This window comes from Dunckerocampus dactyliophorus, chromosome 2 (genome assembly GCF_027744805.1).
Source record: "Dunckerocampus dactyliophorus isolate RoL2022-P2 chromosome 2, RoL_Ddac_1.1, whole genome shotgun sequence".
NCBI classification, from domain to species: domain Eukaryota; kingdom Metazoa; phylum Chordata; class Actinopteri; order Syngnathiformes; family Syngnathidae; genus Dunckerocampus; species Dunckerocampus dactyliophorus.
The window spans coordinates 40,661,705-40,682,178 of record NC_072820.1 but is presented as its reverse complement, the minus strand read 5'-3'; the positions used below and the strand labels follow the sequence as shown (position 1 = coordinate 40,682,178).

The following is a 20,474-nucleotide window of genomic DNA, read 5'->3' as shown; positions in this document are numbered from 1 at the left end:
AAATTATTCACAAAGAATGATGTTTAGGGATGTCAATCTCTTCGTGGTAGACTATTCCATATGCATCTGGATACACGGGATACGATCCTATTAAAAAATTATATATTTAAAAAACAGAACGATTCGATACGATTCAATACAGTGTGCAAACGATACAAAGTATTTTATTCAATACTGTAACAACGGTTACTTTGTTGATTTAGACACTAATCTTAAATCCTAAAATAAAGAAGCCAATTCTTTAAAAGTGGCATTATTACAGTATTTTTAAATGTGTAAACGAGCACATCATATCCCCAAGCATGCTGTAAAGCAGGGCCACCAAGCAGAAGCAAACGTTTGGGCGCAATGATTAAAAAAAAAAAAACACTTTTTAATTTTAAACTATATCAAATGTTATTTAAATAGATATCAATTTTAGAAATAATGGGTCATTATTTTATTCAAAAAGTAATATACAGTTAGAAACCCAACAGTTTTTTTACATGTTGTTGCGAACGGCGACTTGTTCCACTTTGTTCGATGGTCCTGAACGCACCATCTCATCCCAAATGTTGATACTGTGTGGGAATGCATCAAGGTAAGATTTGATGACGTTATGCTAATGTGCATATTTATTGGTGCACCTCTCTGACAAACAAACTCCAGGTTCGTACTGGTGGATGGTGTGTCTGTATTATTTTAGTGCTTTTAATTTGATGTTGTTCCTGTCTTAGTTTTACACAGTATATAAGAAATTAGATAAATGCTGATAATGCTAGCGCTGCTAATGCTATACTGCTAAAAAAAATTAGAGGAACACTTCAAAAACACATCAGATCTAAACTGGGGGAAAAATGATCTTGAATATCTTTCCTGATAATAAGTGGGTGATGTATTAGTAACAAAATGATGCCACATAATTTGATAGAAATGAAAATGATCACCCTATAGAGGGGGGAAATCAAAGACACCCCAAAAATGAAAGTGAAAAAATGATGCAGCAGACTGGTCCATTTAGCTAAAATGTCATTGTAGCAACTCAAAATGATTCTCAGTAGTTTGTGTGGCCCCCACGTGCTTGTACGCATGCCTGACAACGTCGAGGGCATGCTCCTAATGAGACTATGGATGGTGTCCTGGGGGATCTCCTCCCAGATCTGGACCAGGGCATCAATTAACTCCTGGACAGTCTGAGGAGCAACCTGGCGGCGCCGGATGGACCTAATCATAATGTCCCAGAGGTGTTCTATTGGGTTTAGGTCAGGTGAACGTGGGGGCCAGTCAATGGAATCAATTCCTTCATCCTCCAGGAACTACCTGCATACACTAGCCACATGAGGTCGGGCATTGTCGTGGACCAGGAGGAACCCAGGTCCCACTGCACCAGCGTAGGTTCTGACAATGGGTCCAAGGATTTCATCCCGATACCTAATAGCAGTCAGGGTGCCGTTATCTAACCTGTAGAGGTCTGTACGTCCTTCCAGGGATATGCCTCCCCAGACCATCACTGACCCACCACCAAACCGGTCATGCTGAATGATGTTGCAGGCAGCATAACGTTCTCCACGGCATCTCCAGACCCTTTCACGTCTGTCGCATGTGCTCAGGTTGAACTTGCTCTCATCAGTGAAGAGCACAGGGCACCAGTGGTGTAGTTGCCAATTCTGGTGGTCTATGGCAAATGCCAATCGAGCTCTACGGTGCTGGGCAGTGAGCACAGGGCCCACTACAGGACGTCGGGCCCTCAGGCCACCCTCATGGAGCCTGTTTCTGATTGTTTGATCAGAAACATTCACACCAGTGGCCTGCTGGAGGTCATTTTGTAGGGCTCTGGCAGTGCTCATCCTGTTCCTGCTTGCACAAAGGAGCATTATACCAATCCTGCTGAGGGTTGAAGGACCTTCTATGGCCCTGTCCAGCTCTCCTGGAGTAACTACCTGTCTCCTGGGATCTCCTCCATGCGTCCAGGTACCGCAGTGATTCCCTGGTCCAGATCGGGGAGGAGATCCCCCAGGACACCATCCGTTGTCTCATTAGGAGCATGCCCCGACGTTGTCAAGCATGCGTACAATCACGTGGGGGCCACACAAACTACTGAGAATCATTTTGAGTTGCTGCAATGACATTTTAGCAAAATGGACCAGTCTGCTGCATAATTTTTTCACTTTCATTTTTGGGGTGTCTTTGATTTCCCCCCTCTATAGGGTGATCATTTTCATTTCTATCAAATTATGTGGCATCATTTTGTTACTAATACATCACCCACTTATTATCAGAAAAGATATTCAAGATCATTTTTCCCTCAGTTTAGATCTGATGTGTTTTCAAAGTGTTCCTCAAATTTTTTGAGCAGTGTATTTACATCCATTCTCGTCTTCAGTCATGCTAAGCTACGGGGCACTTGTTTGCCAGCAGTCCAGGCTCTCGTGTTGTTTAACAGAAAGACTAATGGGAGATCTAAGATCTAAGAATTTATGGCTGGTTCTTATCAATCCAGGAGGCTGCTACCAATGCAACCGCATCTCTCGCTTGCCAAACCGGATATCTGGTCTCCATAATCGATTAATTTAAGGATTTATGGCTGGTTCTTATCGATCCAGGAGGCTGCTACCAATGCAACCGCATCTCTCGTTTGCCAAACCGGATATCTGGTCGCATCGTTTATCGTTCACAACACTAGCTGCCTCTCACTCTAGCTAGCGTCTCAGAGTGGACGCAATACACCACAATGGGTATTTGTCTGGAAATTCACTCACCCAAAATAACACTTTTGACCAAAAAACCTTTTAGCAAGTGGAGAAAGTGTGTGAACAAAATGAGATATTAAGCGTGTTGCTGCGTGTTACGGGGCTGGGAAAAGATTGTCTTTTTTTTCTCCTAGAAATTCCCCATGAGAAAGGGTATATCTAATCCATTTTTAAAGTGGTCATTTTTTAAAAATTTGCTAATTACGTCGCCATGGTTACATGAAATGTTGGGGGCCCCGTGGCTAGTGATGTCAGTGTTTGGGGGGCATTTAACAATGCATTTATCTTCCGTCCCATCCATTTTCTATACCGCTTCTCCTCTTTAGGGTCGCGGGGGCATGCTGCAGCCTATCCCAGCTGACTTCGGGCGGCAGGCGGGGTACACCCTGGACTGGTCGCCAGCCAATCGCAGGCATTTATCTTTGTAGTTGTTAATTTCCAGTTGTGGTGTTGTGGTCAGAGTGTGTCACGTACGTGTACATACAGTATATAGAAAAACTATGCGACCTTGCTACGCCTGGCGGTGTGAAGGCCTCGTTGTTTGAGTTTGATCTCCACTATCTTCAAGCCATGCACCTCAGTCACTCCAAAAGTACAGCCAGGAATGGCCCTTGTACTGTAAATCAAGTTCAAAAAGACATCACTACGAAACTGTGGATCTTTGAGATGTGCAGGTACTGTAGGCTCGGCTGCAGAGTCCATCAATGTCAAGGACATCGGCAAAGGTCATGTCAGAATGCACGCTTTTCGAGCCCACTTTGGATCACATGCTGGTGAGAGATCTGATGATGAGATAACACCATAGACCAGCGGTTCTTGACTGGTTTGGCTGCAGGACCCGCCATCACCCCATAATGACAAGCGGCAAACCAAATTGAGTGTTTAGCATCTGGTGGGAGCGAAACTTCTGCTAGGTTACCCAGCATTCCTTGCGGGTTGTACATGTGGGTATAGTTTTGCATGTACAGTGTTGTGAAAAAGTGTTTGCTCCCTTCCAGATTTCTTTTTTTTTTGCATGTTTGTCACACTTAAATGTTTCAGCTCATCAAACAAATTTAAATATTAGTCAATGACAACACAACTGAACACAAAATGAAGTTTTTAAATGGAAGTTTTTATTATTAAGGGAGAAAAAAAATCCAAACCTACACAGCCCTGTGTGAAAAAGTGATTGCCCCCCTGTTAAAACATAACTGAGATTAATTGAGATCTATCAGTCAGGAAAAGGTTATAAAGCCATTTGTAAAGCTTTGGGACTCCAGTGAACCACAGTGAGAGCCATCATCCACAAATAGCGAAAACATGGAACAGTGGTGAACCTTCCCAGGAGTGGCCGGCCAACCAAAATTACCCCAAGAGTGCAGCAGTGACTCATCCAAGAGGTCATAAAAGACCCCACAACATCCAAAGAACTGCAGGCCTCACTTGCCTCAGTAAGGTCAGTGTTCATGACTCCACCATAAGAATGACGCTGGGCAAAAACGGCCTGCATGGCAGAGTTCCAAGACAAAAACCACTGCTGAACAAATATAACATTAAGGCCCGTCTCAATTTTACCAGAAAACATCTTGATGATCCCAAAGACCTTTGGGAAAAATTAAGTGGCGAAAGTTTAACTTTTTGGAAGGTGTGTGTCCCATTACATCTGGCATGAAAGTAACGCCGCATTTCAGAAAAAGAACATCATGCCAACAGTAAAATATGGTGGTGGTAGTGTGATAGTCTGGGGCTGTTTAGCTGCTTCAGGACCTGGAAGACTGGCTGTGATAAATGGAACCGTGACTTCTGCTGAATTACAACAATTCTGCAAAGTCAATTCTGCCAAAACTCCTCCATTCCTCATTGAAAATTACCACAAATGCTTGGTTGCAGTTGTTGCTGCTAAGGGTGGCCCAACCAGTTATTAGGTTTAGGGGGCAATCAAGTTTTCACACAGGTCGATATGGGTTTGGATTTTTTTTCTCCCTTAGTAATAAAACGTTTCATTTAAAAACTGCATTGACTAATATTTACACTAAATTAGTTTTATGATTTGAAACATTTAAGTGTGATAAACATGGAAAAAAAAAGAAATCAGGAAGGGGGCAAACTTTTTCACACCACTGTATATAAGTGTATCAGTATTATTTTGGTACTTGTGTTGTTGGTGTTGTGCAGTTGCTTTGTGTGCTCCATTGTGTTGACTTGTGTTGGTGTTGTTTGCACTGTGGGTTAGATAGATATTATGTCCTCTTTTTTTTTGCCTAGGCAAAGTCCTGTGACACACTGAAGTCAACACACCACTTGGGAATCACTGCTATAGACATTTGGGCCAGCAGTGCAACACATACATAGTATAATACAGTACAGTACAGTACAGTATAGTATAGTATAGTAGGCAAAATATAATATAATATAATGACAGGAATGCATTTAATTGGTCTATTAAACCCAGATTAACACATACCATTTTAAATGGGACAAATCCACTGCCCTCAAAAGGCTATGTTTTTTTTTTACACACCTGCACGCGCACGCACACAAACAATAATTAAGTTCTTGTATATTCTTATACATAGTTAAGTGTCTGACCAGTGATATTGTTCACTTTCATCCGCTAGGGGGCAGTAAGCACACAAAGACTGCTGTCGCTGTTGTCCATAATTAGTTGAATTTTTACATTAGTGATTTACTTCTATAACACACAGTGTAATTATGGTTTACCTGAAATTATATATTCTGAGCAATCCTCTCCATATAAGGAGACGACTTTTCCACATTATTTTGGTACAAGTGGAAAAGAAATCCTCGATGAATTTAATATTGTTGACACTACTGATTAGCTACGTCATGTGACATGCTATTCTGCAGTTGTTTATGAACTGCTGTTTTTTGTTGCTCTTGAACTTGTACATGTCAATACATCTGTATAGGAATGTGCAATGATTAATTTTCCCTGTTCGGCAAATGAGGGGCAATTGACATGCATGCAGATGTGAAGGCCTGCTTGCAATAAATGCACACATAGTGAAACAGACTTGACAGTTCCAGCTGTTGAATACTAACACTTTTGCGCAGCTGTCGACCCCTGGGAGGACTGTAATTGATTTTCACACTTATTCAGGCTCACCACACTGTGCATGAATATGTATTTTCATCCTTGGGAAAAGATTTGTTGAAAACGTACATATTTTAGCTGGGAATGAAGCAGGGCGAAGACGTTAGATGGAACGTATAGAGCAGAAAGTGAGTGAAATACATTGTAGTGGCTCCGCTATGATTTGTAATACTGTACACATAACTCCTTTGCCCCCTCATTCTGTAGAATGCTTCAAATGTAAGGGCTGTTTTGATGCTTCTGAAAGAGACCAACAGTTTCTCTCAGGACATATTGTTAGACACGGTTGTGTGGCATGGCTCAAGTGGTAGAAAGGTCGTCTCCCGACCGGAAGGTTGCGGCTTCGATCCTCCGTCCTTCCGTGATGGGGTCCAAGTGTCCTTGGCCAAGATGCTGAACCCCCAGTTGCTCCTGTGTCATCAGTGGGTAAAGGTGCTAGCAGTGTCAAAGCGCTTTGAGTGCCCAGGAGGTGGAAAAGCGCGATACAAGCGAAAGACCATTTACTATCCCTCGGGTTACAAACAAGGTCCGTTCCTAGACTGTGATGTAAGTCGGAATTCCTAAGTCACTCACACTGTACACAGAACGCATGAAGAGCATATCAAATACAGTAATAACAAGATTAAATATATTAACAATTAAATGAAACAGTAATAAAAAGAGAATAACTGTTTACCTTTTTGTCCCAGGCTAGTCTGGAAAGATCACCTCGTCTTTTTCTCCCAGATCCCCTCGAGCAGTCAGTATTTATGATGTTCATTTTCACTCCCATGGTGATGGCTTTCCTTTTCTTTGATGCACTGTCGCTTTGGAGATAAAAAAAAAGTCCAAAAAGTTAACTAATAGGCAATGTTATTCTTCCCCAGTGTGGCAAAGCAGGTACACAGTATTAACCGCCCAGCATGAGGCACACACTGCATTCTTGTGCTGCACATGGCGCATATTAAGCAACTAGTTCTCGAGCCAGTCTGGACCAAAATTAAGTTTTGTATTCAAGTATCAAAATGCATGTTGAGTAGAAAAAACGCATACAAATGCTATGCAATTGCAGCCTCATGTTGCTGCTGTGGATAGCTCTGCATGAAGGCCCATAATAAGTAAACACAAGCAAAAATTTCAAATCTTTTTGCACCCAAAGCCCTCCTGTGTCCAAGGACTTATTTCCTGAGTTTGCAAACAATACATACATTTAACAGCATGTGTCTGGTAAATTTAAAAGGTTGTATATTTCATATCACAGTATAAAGAATACAAGACATTCATTTAAATAAATCAATAATTTAAATAAAGTCAAATGTAATAATTTATTGAAGTTATTTATTTTAAACCTTGAATATACTGAGATAGCGGGGTGATTTAAAATGTAGCCAAGCTAATCCAATACAATCCACTTTATTTATATAGGACATTTTATAATTCTGTTTCCAAAGTGCTGCACAGACTATCCATCCATCCATTTTCTATACCGCTTCTACTCTTTAGGGTTGCGGGGGCATGCTGGGGCCCAACCCAGCTGACTTCGGGCGGCAGGCGGGGTACACCCTGGACTGGTCGGCTGCACAGACTACTTGTAGTAAAACCATAAATAATAAGTCAAAGTAAAAATTAAAAGATCAAATAAAAACAAAGAAACGTACAACAGTAAAATATTTAAAACAAGAAGTAAAAACAATAAAAGCAATAAATCCAAGAAGTATGTAAAAAATAAATAAATTAATTCAATTAAATTAAAAAAAACAAAAATAAATAAAACCATTAAAACAAAAAAAAGAATAAAAGACACGGAGGACCACACGACTCACGCCCAGTTAAAAGCCTGAGAATAAAAGTGGGTTTTAAGACGAGACTTAAAGCTTTCAATTGTCGGGGCCGTTTTTACATGAGGGGGGAGAGTGTTCCACAGCTTTGGGCCAACTACGGAAAAGGCCCGGTCTCCCCTGGTCTTAAGTCTGGTCTTAGGCACCACCAGTTGGAGCGGGCCTTCGGACCTCAATGTGGAGTGTAAATTTGGATGAGGTCTGAGATGTACTGAGGGGCCAGTACATTCAAAGCCCTAAAAACAAACAATAAAATCTTAAAATCAATTCTAAAACGCACAGGCAACCAGTGCAGGGAGGCTAAAATTGGGGTAATATGCTCCATCTTTTTAGTTCCTGTTAAAAGCCGTGCTGCAGAGTTCTGGACTAACTGTAAGCCAGAGTAAAGGGCATTACAGTAGTCCAGACGTGACGAAATAAAAGCGTGCATGACTTGTTCAAAATACCGCAATGATAAAAACGGTCTGACTTTGGATAGAAAAATGATAAAAGATGATAAAGATGATAAAAAGCTAATATGCACCATCAGAAAAATCAGAGGGCAAAACCATATCAAATATGTGAAAATGTTGTTTTAATCATTTCAACCGACAGACCGCAGATGACTCAAGTGTCAAAAGTATCGATATTTTGATTTGAGAATCGATTTTTAGAGCATGAAGAGATCAATATTTCGGTGTTGATCCGCACATCACTAGCAGATAGTAAAAGGATTTACGTATGATTACATAGTGATGTGTAAAGCAGGGCCAGACTGCTTGGCTTTCAGCGGGTTGTTCGCAGAGGCAGGAAGTGGAGGTGACTGGCCCAAGAATGCGTCTGCTCTCTGTCCCCGCCCACAGGAAATGCCAGTCCAGCCTGTTGGAGTCTGCAGTGATGAAAATACTCCGAGTGGAGACTGACTTTGGTTTATGACAAGAGGAAAGGATTGATGGACCGATTAAGGAGGAGGAGGCTGCTCTTCTGCTCAGTTTAGATAAGGCGACATCTTGATGGCTTTCAGAGGTGTTCTGCAGGTCTGGTTGGGTCAGGGGGAACCTGAAGACTAAACAGTGAATGCGCATTCCTGAATCTCAAATTAATCATTTTCTGGAGAAGGCACGTACAACAAAACACAGATGGGGAATATATAAAACGCAGCTCCATTCTCTCATCGCTCGAAAATGTATGGCATTAGCTTGGCCTGCGCGTCATTAGGCTTTTTCTTTTCTCTCTGTCATTATTACGCTACAAGTATTTTCCACAGTACCCTAAAGCCACTGATGTGATTATACAACATTGTAAGTATTTCCAGATATCTTTGGTTAAAGCAAAGTGTATTTCCAAGCTCACATGTGAAGCAGCCAAGTGATGGTTCCTACAAGACTTATATCCGCCAAGGGATCCTTGCAGAAGAAATCTGTTAGATTAAGACAAGATAATGGCTTACTTTGAGTAACTGGCATGACCTCTTGCCAGACAATGTCTAAATCAGCCATGAATCTACTCCTGCTGTTACATAAGAAGAAGAACTTTTTTTTTTTTTGCTATGTTGCAGAGAGCTGAGTTGGAATTTAAGGGGGCCTTTTCTGGCCTGTACTCCATCATTTTTGTCAAAATAACACAGGAAGCTTGCAGCAATCCTGCTGACTTTTAGTGTAATTGGTTTTACAATTTTACCCTGTTAGATTTGACATTTTATCTCCCAAACAGGGAAAAATGAGACGCCCCTGAATTGAAGATGACTCTTTTTCTCTTTTTCAAGATCTGGGCTGCGTTACATTTTTTAAACTAAGCATTTGAAGTGGATTAGTGCTTTCCAGTGAGAAGTACTGCCAAATGCAGTGCACGGTCACTACCCGAACGTTATACTCAACACGCCCCAAATGGAGAGTGCGCAGCGATGGCGCCAACCACCCTCAATCATCGCCATCTTGGCTACGTAGCGGAAGGGGAGGGACAAACTTGAGACTCAAACTTGAGAACATTAGCATCAAAACTCCTCTGTTGTTTGCTAACTTGCCCAACCTTTGAGACACCTTTTTTTAAAACAGGTTTCTATGCCATGGCTGCATCTTTCAAAGCGTGTGTGTGTGACAGGAAGAAAAGCTCTGACTCGTTTGGCGCCACCATCTGGTTTGCATGTAGAAATCTCGACCCTCAGCACAATAATAAGCTAGTTAGCTTATCTCAGCAGCTCCAAAGTGCATTTTTACAATGCTCAAAGCCGATATTAGTTTCTGGGATTACTCTTAAATCAAAGTAAACCCCAAAATACCATGAGTGTTTGTTGCAAAGCTGTCCAAATAAGTCACCTTTACAGTCTTTGCTGGCAATAGACAGACACATTTTACTTAGTATAACAAAACATACGGTATCCTGCTAAATGCAGAAGACACTTGGCTTTATTGGCATTCAAACAATTACATATTAATTAAATTGAATAAAAACATAATACGTAAACACACTGCTACTACACATTCACAACCATAAACATTTAAAATATAAAAATGTCAGTAATAATATAAAACAGCAGTTTAGTATTATAGCATATGGTATGGTTTGGCATAGTATCCTTAACAAGATGCATTCAGAAACATCACGTGACTAAATTTGCCCAAATCAACATCTCCAAAAAAGGAGCTGAAAGCCACAGAGCTTATTTAATGATACGTCTTCTCCCATTACTGATAATTCATTCGCAGTCTCACGCCACATTTTATATGTTGACACTTACAATATTATGTTTTCTTACCTTTTCTCATTTAAAGTTTGTTCACTTCCTGTGTTTAAGTGTCACCATTTTCTTATTAAAGAGAAAAAATAGGGTATGTGTAGCAATGGGTGCCCGTTTTCGCCCCGGAATTAAACATGATATGACATAAAAAGTAAAAATTATGAGATAAAAAGTGGAGATTATGAGATAGCAAAGTAATAATTCTGAGATAAAAGTCATATTTATGAAATAAGAAATTCATAATTCTGAGATAAAGTCATAATACTGAGATAAAAAGCCAAAATTATGCAATAAGAATGTCATAAAACATTGAAATTGTGAGACAGAAAGTCAAAATGATGAGATACAAACTGCGCATGTGCCGAGTGCCATGTGATGAAGGCTCCAATGAGGAAAAGGTGGCACATGCGCATGTTGTATCTCATAATTAGACTTTTTAATATCAGAATTCAGACTTTTTATCTCAGAATTATGACTTTCTTATACCATAATTATGACTTTTTAACTCATAATTTCGATTTACCAGCGGGATTTTTTTTTTTTTTTTCAGTGGCGGAAACAGGCTTCACAGGAAAACAGGAAAACATTTGGAAAAAATAAAATACTCATACAAATAGGAGTAAAAAAAAAAACAGTATATATAACTTGTTCTATGTTAGAATAAAAGTTAAAGAAAAAAGATGTTAAAATAAAGTAGTAGTAGTACATGTAATAATAAAATTAATAAAATTAGAAAAAATATACATAAATCTAAAACAAAATAAGTAAGAATAGGTAATGATACTAAGAATAGATGAATAGATAAATGGACAGACACTGGAGTAAACATTTTGGTTGAGATGAACTGCAGAAACTGCATACCTGTGTTTCACTTGCACAGGATAAAGATAGTATTGCACAAAACAAATCTATACTTATTGCATTTTATTGTGTAATCAACCCCATTGGATATTTCCTCATCTATTACTGTAACCTCATATTATGGTTTAGGCGCACAAAAATACACATATTTATGAAAGGACTTCTAAATACACCAACATACCAGTGATCTTCAAGCCTGAGGATTTTTTTCTTTCAAATTCGCCACGGCACGGTGTCCCTTTATATACTTTTCTACATAAAATATATTTATTGTACTAATGGAAAGCAATATTTTGAGATCCAGCCCGAGCAGCCAGTGATTGCCCAGTCCACTGAGTCCATAGCCACAGTCTGACCGCCGCATCTGCCAGCAGCTCTCCAACTTGATGCCGCACACACAATCCACCGTACAATATGCACTCACGTGTTCCTACAAGCCTCAACACTGACACACACACGTGAACTAAAGTAGAAATAAGAGCTGAAGGGCAGGGTGGAGTCCATTCCGCTTTCTCAGCAAATCCTTTATTCCGGCCCGAAAGCAGCAGCAGAACAAATATGTATAACTCCAGGATATGACATTTTTAAACCAAAAACCAATACATTATACAAATTATCATGCTCTGACTCAGTCGGACTCAACTGCATCCAGGTGGACTCTTCCTGGTCAATTATTTTTAGGGCTGTCACAAATAGCTTGTTAACGGCAGTAAATAATTGATTTAATTAATTATGTTACATTTTTTTTAGCATAATTAACGCATACGCATCATGGCAAGCCGCGCCTCTCTGTTATGACAACAGACGGAGGCACAGTGTAGCGCCCCCACAAAGTCACACAGTCTGACACAGCAGTGCAATTCCAACACCATATACAGTATGTATTTCCAACAAACAAACACATCTTTAGTTTGCTCAGCATCAGGATTGATGCATTCACGGACACTCCAAACATCACAACAGGGTCTTTATTGTGTGTGTATGTGTGGTCTAAATGAACAGAAATACAAAGAAAAACAATAAGTGGATATTGTTATCACTCACTTTGTACCTCTTAATGCGGAAGTACAATTTGCCGCATTTAAGTATGCACGGAAATCCCAGAAAGTTCACTCAACACGTGAATTCACTTGAAATGACGTGGTGTCTTTGAACACAACCCTTGATCGCTCTTAATAACGCGGTTAAACTGTGATTCAAAAGTTCTGCTACTATTAAAGGTACTAGTGTTAGGTAAATACAGTAGATTTTCAGACATGTGTGCTATCTTTTAGCTTGATTAAAATTTTCAGTTCATTTGGAGTTGTTAATACATACAAATATGTATATAATCCTGTTCTGTCATTTATCTAACTTTCAATAAAATACAGTAAAAATGGGTCTATTTCAGACATAGTTGCAAATGGTGATTAATCATGATTAATTAATTTGAAAACTGTGATTAATTTGATTATAAATGGTAATCATTTGACAGTTATTTTACATCTTGGTTTAAGATACGCCTACCAGCTGAATTCAACCGATTTAATGCTTACATTTACATTTTTTTCTGCAAATTGAATGCCAATTTTATAAGAAATTGGACAAAAAAGTGTAAAGGCTTAAGAACTTGGAAATTCCTGTCACGTCTGGTTTCATTTCGCATCTCTTCTCCACCCTTTACAACTCACCACTTCCTGCCCCATCCAGTCGCCGTTATTTAACATTCACATGCAATATATACATTTCAAACTGGGATGCTGATTAGCTTCCTGCCAGGAACGTCGCCACCCACCCCCTTAACCTGAAGTTGGGTTCCTCAGCGGGTGGAGAGCCGGAGCGGCTGCTGTTTGTTTTGCAGCATGTCCTTGTTTCCGTGAATTATGACCTGACAGGAAGAGTGGAGGGTGGACGGGACAATGGGCTATTGTAAGGCTTAAACAGGAAAAGGCGCCAAGACGGACACATCCACACACTAGCAGTTTTGTGTTACTATGTCTGTATCAGGCACACACTCCCACGCAATTCCAAACTACCCTACAGAAATCCTAAAATGTACCCATGTTCCTGATTTCAGAACTATTCATCGACATCTACATAAACACGACTGTGGCTGACCAGTTGACCAATAATAGCCAACTTAAGGCATGCTGTTCCTGTGCCAGGAAAACAAGAATGTCTTCATCCATTAAAAAGACGTGGAGAAAAATGGCCATAAAAGGGGTGGCAAGCGGCAGCAGCGTATGAAAGTTGTTGTAGGGTTGATTTATGACTCTTAAATCAACATATTAAAACTGTGACTGGAGACTTTATTTCAATGACATTTGGCATGTGGAGCAACACAAACTAAATATGCAGCCATAATGGAATGAAGACTATTTGATAACAAGACTGAACACACAGAATCCTTAACAGTGGTCTCAGGCTGTGACCTCAGTCCTGGCACCTTAGAGTCAGGCTTCAAGATCAAGTGATGGATGAGTCCTGAACGTCTGTCAACAGAGCCAAAGGAAAGATGTGGAGGATGCGAGGCTATTTACAGACCAGGAGGTATGTGGCAAAGCCCTGCTGTTTTCCTATGCTATGTGTGTGTGCAAGCTCAAATTAATCACCTTGTGTAGACACACCTTCCCGTTGGGTGTAATTGCAATACAGTTTTTCAATGCTGGGTGCACTTTCTGATGCAAAACACCATGTAAACTTGACGTAATGTGCCAAAGGATAATACATTGTCCATAAACTCAAAATATATTTTCTTGCAGTCCAGAGGGGTTAAAATTTAAGAATTTTGCAAATGCAAATTTAACACTTTTGAATGTCACCCATTGAAGGTGTTTATTATTATGCTTTTGTAGTATATTTTGTTCATTAACTATAGTTATCTACATGAAAGAAGCAAATACAGTGCATTTCTACACCGCTGCACACCACAACCACAACAATAAACATATTGTGAAAGTGGAAATTACATATTTCCAAAGATGAGTCAAGGACTATAGTGCTCATTATACCGTCACAGCATTTTTTTTTAACGCATAATGAAATGATTGCGAACACACACCAAATAATACCTCACGTTTGGTACTGCTCTCGCGTTGGCTCTCATTCGACTGTTCATGGTGTACAAAATAAAATGCCTACATGTAATTGTTAATGAGTCTCAAGTTCACAACGGTCTATCAATCAAATCTGTGTATATTGTAAAATGTTCGGCATTTTGAGTGTACTGTATATCTACATTTGTCGGACTCACCAAATGTGTTGCAGTTTTAAATACACCCAGACCACACGCATACCGTGCATACAATTTTATTTGCCAACAAGGGAATGTTGATGAAAGCCAAAGTTTGTGTCAGGTTTGGGCCTCAGTGTGATTTTATTCACCATCCCATAATTAGTTTCCATAAAGGGAAGCCTAGCTGCATCTAAATAACAGTGTTTGGCTGTTATAGTAGGGTGTTTTAATTGGGAAAATAACTGTGTGCATGCGTAATAAGGTATGTGTGTGTGTGTGTGTGTGTTTGTGCAGTGGTCCTTTTAACCTTAATCCAAAATACAAGAGATACAAGATACAAGAGAGTTTTATTGTCATGTGCATAGTAAAACAGCAGTTATACCATGCAATGAAAATCTTATTCTGTTCATTCTCCCAAGAAAAGAAATAAAACAAATGAAAGAATAAGAACATAAGAAACATAAACACATAAACATATATACCAATAAATTAAGCAACAACAACAGAAGAGACATTAATACAAGCAAATAATACAAACAAATAAATAAATAAATAAAGTGCTATGAGTGTGTGCATGCGGCGTGTGCGAGTGCTTCGTTGAGGAGCCTGATGGCCTGTGGGTAAAAGCTGTTTGCCAGCCTTGTGGTCCTGGACTTCAAACTCCTGTAGCGTCTGCCTGACGGTAGGAGTGTGAATAATGAGTGTTGTGGATGTGTGCTGTCCTTGATGAGGTTGTGTGTTCTGCATAGGACTCTAGATTTATAAATGTCTTGCAGTGAGGGGAGGGCTGCCCCAACAATGTTCTGTGAAAGGAGATTGTTATCACGACACCAAGCTATGAGGTCCGCCACCTCTCTTCTGTATGATGTTTCAACACCACCAGTGATCAGTCCGATGACTGTAGTGTCATCCACAAATTTAATGATGCTGGTGTTGTTCTGGGAGGCCACGCAATCGTAGGTGAAGAGCGTGTAGAGGAGTGGACTCAGCACACACTCCTGTGGGGTCCCAGTGCTCACAATTCTTGAGCTGGATGTGCGGTTGTGGACTCTGACTGACTGGGGATTTAGTGCATTAGCATGGCTAGAAGCGACAAAACCATATTTGCAGTTTAATGTTGCTTTCTTGTCTCCCCATTATTGTCATTGACCTGAGAAGATATTTCATCAGTGGCCCCCAGCCTTCTTGATCCAATGGATGGACTAACCACGGACGGACCAGTGAAATAAAAAAGAATGAGAGTCACGTACCCACTATCGATGCGAGCCTGCGGTTTCTTTACAAGAGAGAAGATAATAACGTGGTTTGATGTGCGTGAATCCTGTTTTGGTGGTGGTCAGTGCTCAATTGCCAGTCTTACACGTTTGGGAAAGTCCTGGATTTAAACATTAATCCAAAAATGACCGAACAACAAACTTTTGGTGCAATAGCACTTGTGGACGCGACAAAATCATATTTGAAGTACTGTAGTTGCCGTCATAATTTTTTATTGAACTTTGCTTTCTTGTCTCCCCATTGGCTTGTGACGGGGTCTTTTTGCACTGGCCAACATTGTCAAATGTAACAGAATGAACAAATAAATAAATAGTTCTAAAAAGAATACACAAAAAAGTACAGTACTGAAAAATATATACTGTGTATAGAACCATATAAAAAGTCATCACACATTCTGCTGGCAGTATTGCGAAAGGTCTTGCAAAAGTTTTGCCTCATGATCAGGTCTTCTTTAGCTTTTGGGTAAAAGTCATGATTTAGTCTGTTGGTCCGAGATTTGAATAACCTGTACCATATGCCTGTTGGCAGCAGCTCAAACAGGCAGTGTCCTGGGTGAAATGGGTCCCTCAGAATCCTCTGTGCTTTTCTGAGGCACCGGTGCAGAGCTAGAGAGATCTTCCAGGCAGGGAAGAGAGCAGCTGATGATCTTCTGCAGTTGACGACCCCCTGGAGCCGTTTTGTTACACACCTACAGAATGTTAAAAACCAATCAATGGAGCAGAGAGCAGAAAAAAAACAACAGCAGTCTCTGAGCGAGGTGGTTCTTCCTGCGAGGTGGTTCTTCCTCAGGAAATACAGTCTCTGCTGTGCATTCTTGACCATTGCTGCGGTGTTGATGCTCCAGGTCAGGTCCGCTTGAGATGATATTAGTCCGGACCAGTTTCTCAAAGCACTTCATAACGACAAGACTGTAATCATTCAAGCTGCTGACAATGTTTTTTTTTTGCAATGTGACAATTACAAAGTACTTGTGGGACAGTGGATAGGGACTGGTTGAAGATCCTCATCAGTAGCCCTGCCGGCTGGTCAGCACAGTCCTTCAAAACCCAATCAGGGACCCCATCAGGTCCTGCAGCCTTCTTCGGGTTCACCTTACATCCTTCTGCATGTGTCGGTGGATGATATGAGGCTGCCTCTGTTAATTCAAAGCAGACAAAGAAGGTGTGTCGCCATCAGCAGCTGAGAGGTTCCCTGAAGCTGGTGATGTGCTGGACCTCTTGCCACACCTGCCTTGTGTTGTTGCTGTTGAAAGGGTCCACGATCTTATGCTTGTAAGCTACTCCCCTGATGCCTCCTTTAAGGTTGTCTCTGCCAGTATTTTACAATACTCCATCAGCAGACAGTTTCTGTCTCTTCCCAAGCTCTGGAACTTTTTTGTCATCCAGGGCTGTCATCCTCGGGATAGACCTGGATAGACCTATTCACAGTGGGCAGTGTCTGTGTAGTCCTCCAGGTCCTGATGTTCAAAAATATCCCAGCTGGTTGTGCTGACGCAGTCCTGCAGCTGAAGAGAGGCACCATCAGGCCATGTTTTCACAGTCTTTGTTATTATTGGAGCACTTTTCTTGAAGGGGGTGTATCCATCCATTCATTTTCTATGCCACTTATCTTCACTAGCCTATGAAGGGGGTGTATGCTCGGGTTAAAAGCAGGGATGCATGGTCCGACTTGCCCAGTTGCGCTGGTGATTTAGCCCTGTTGCCATGTTTGACATTGGTATTTGCGCCCCGGGTAGCACATTAATGGGTTGATGGAATTTTGGAAGCACTGCTTTTAAAGTGCTCATGACACCAAAAAAAGTTTGAACAAAAACAATATCAAAATTAAAGTACTCACTTAATACAACATTTTTGTCATACTGCTGTCATAGATAAGCAAACTACGAACTAGGAGTGAAATTAAGTGGTGATTTTGACACCCCCCCCAACAAGTTTTCTGAGCCGACGCCATCTTGGCTGTGACGTCACGACCAGAACACGTTCTGGGAACCAGATTCAAACACATGCAGCCATAAACTTACTCCCCCCAAGCCTCTTGTATTATCTCATGTTCTCTTCTTTCTGGTCAACCTCTATTCTGTTCTCATAATAGATTTTCCTGCTTGGTTTTCAGCAGCGCCTTTAGTTGTAGTTATATTTTTCCCTGCTATCTCCGTGTCCAGCAGCGCTTTTTGTTCTTTAGATATTTTTCTGTGGCTCGGCCCGGTATGTTTGTGTTACACTTTTGTCTTTTTTTTTTTTTGCTTTTTGACTTCTTGTGGGGACACTTTCTGTAATAAACTTTTGTTCCACGGACTGACTCGCCGCTGCATTTTGGGATCCTAACATTGTCCTTGGCCACTCGTGGCAGATAGACTAAAAAGATGAGTGATTCATTCCAATCCATGTTTTGCAAGCAATTAATGTGTATAACACTCTCAGGTGACAGCATAACAAGCGCAGCCATGAATACATGCAAAGAAAATGACATATCATAACAATAATAACATTGACTAATGTGTTGTGAGGAGTATGGTATGTTTTATTGGCAGTGATAGCTACAACAGATAGCACATTAGCAACCTATCTTGCGTGTCAGTTAGGAATTAGGACTGCATTAGCCGCCATGAGAACTAGACTAGCTACTGTGGAGCTTATTAGCAGGAGAAATGCAAATTGACTTACTGCCACCTTGGCACGCTTTTCCATGGTCAAGCGTCTTGTGGATTTGTGGCATTTATTTCCAGACGTCACTTGCTCCGCCTCTTCTAGACCGCGAAGAAGTGACAAAAATGTTTAAAAATTGAAAATATTTCAATATTCAAGTCGAGCACACATCTAACACAGGAAATATGCCTTTCAATATTGTTTTTCACGGCGGAAATAACAAGTTTAACATGTGTTTTTAACATGTTGTCATGAGCACTTTAAGTTCTTACATCAATAACTATGTCATTGTACTGCCCAAAAATGAAACTTTAATGCTGTTTTTGTTGGCATCATTATATTTATCCAAACTAAAGTGCCTTTCCTTGTGAAAGACATTAAAATGAACAAACAAGGGTGGTCTAATCATTTCTTCCATGACTGTATACATACAATTTGTCATAGTTACCGATATCCTACCAGTCAATGGCCTGGAGGTCGGGGGCCCCTGATTCAAAGGGTAGTTTTATTATAGCTGCAATTAAAGGGAAATTAAGGTAATTAGTAAGATAAGCGAATCAGCCAGTATTTCAGGAGAAGAGTTGACAAATGATAAAACCAAGACAGTATCTGTCCTCCACAGTTACTGAAATAGCACATAAACCATTGATCATTCCATTCACTTATGAAAGTGCAATTCAACAAATATCCTTCAAAGAGGAAAGAGTGCGAGAACAAGCACCTGTGTCCACTTCAGACTCCCCAGACGGACATTTGGTTCCAGACTCATGAAAAACACAGTAGCCGCTGTTATTCTAGGAGTCAAATTAGCACGCTAAAACATTGCAGGGTTCTAATTTAACGCAGTCTGGCTCGTGGGGAGCACAAATCTGTGTAAAGATTTGTCGTGGGTCGGAGGACTTTCATGAGGATTTCAATCATTTTTATTGTAAAAGCAGGAATCTTAGCATGTGTCTAATAAAGCTGCACCGGTACTACACTGATAGTGATGAAGAAACACTAGCGACATGATTGTGTTATTTTGGTATGAAGTTGTTTCGTTTACTGTGGCTAATGTGCTCTTCTGTGTGAGACCATTTTAATAACATATCAGACTTGAATTCCTTTTTTTAAATAACTCCTTGGTCACATTTGCTGCACTCCAACAAACTAATGAAAATGTTAACTTAGCTCATTTGGCATGGCCTTGACACTTGGGGGCGGAGCTTCTGAAGGAGCACCATAAGAGGTTTGTGGTTGTTGGACCTTTTGGGCTTAAAAAAAAACAAGTGTAGATAGCCTTTGTCTTCCATTTTCTTGTCTCGGCAAACATTTTAAGGATATGTTGACAGCTTAAATTTGCCTGTAAAATCCATAATTACAGATGTTTCCAGTTAAGTGCACCAATTATACCGGTTCTGAACGCTATATGAAGTTGTTGCACAATAGACTTTTTTCCAAACCATTGCAATATAATTTCAGAGCACAGTTTTTTCCATCTCGTGGCTCTCTCAGTCTCTTTGAAAATGGATTTGGTTGCGTTTCATGCTGCTGGAACTACTGTCAGTGTATTTGGCAGCCATTTGCAACGTGTTAAAGAAACTTCCAGGAAAGGCTTTACAATGCTTGTATATGTTCCCTTTTCTGCCTGCTTTTTCTTCTTCTTCTCCACTCCATTCTTCTCCTAAATAACACATCAACCTCTCTGATCGCATTTAAATGACATAGTTAGTTCTCTTTGGTGAATTCTAAAATGTGCATGTTTTTCCTTCATAATATTACATATGAACACAATGCCATATCCAGACTCTCACCAGGATTTAGATCAGGGGTGTCCAAGCTTTTCCCAGCGAGGGCCACAAAATGAAAAATGAAAGGATGCAAGGGCCACTTTGATATTTTGTAAAGCAACACATGTAGATATGCTAAGAAATTAGATATATTTCAAGAAAAAAAATGAAAAAGTGAAAAAGCATATTGTTAGTATGAACTTTGGTCTTTGCTTTTTTTTCCTATTATTTTTGTTGTTATTATAAGTTATATTACAACTTTCTGTTTAAATAATCTTAATACATTTTTTTTACTTTATTCCCATAATATTATAACTTTTTTCCCAAATTCATTTTCCAAAAATTCCAACT

The 20,474-nt window shown here is 40.2% G+C and overlaps 1 protein-coding gene across 1 annotated transcript in view; it reads left to right on the top strand.

Moving 5' to 3' along the window:
- Positions 1-13,526: 13,526 nt before the first annotated feature.
- cdc42ep1a (CDC42 effector protein (Rho GTPase binding) 1a) overlaps positions 13,527-20,474 on the top strand; it is a 47,379-nt gene continuing 40,431 nt past the window's right edge. Inside the window, exon 1 of the mRNA XM_054767984.1 lies at positions 13,527-13,749. The gene's annotated coding sequence lies outside the window, so the exon portion shown is untranslated. The remainder of the gene's footprint in view (positions 13,750-20,474) is intronic.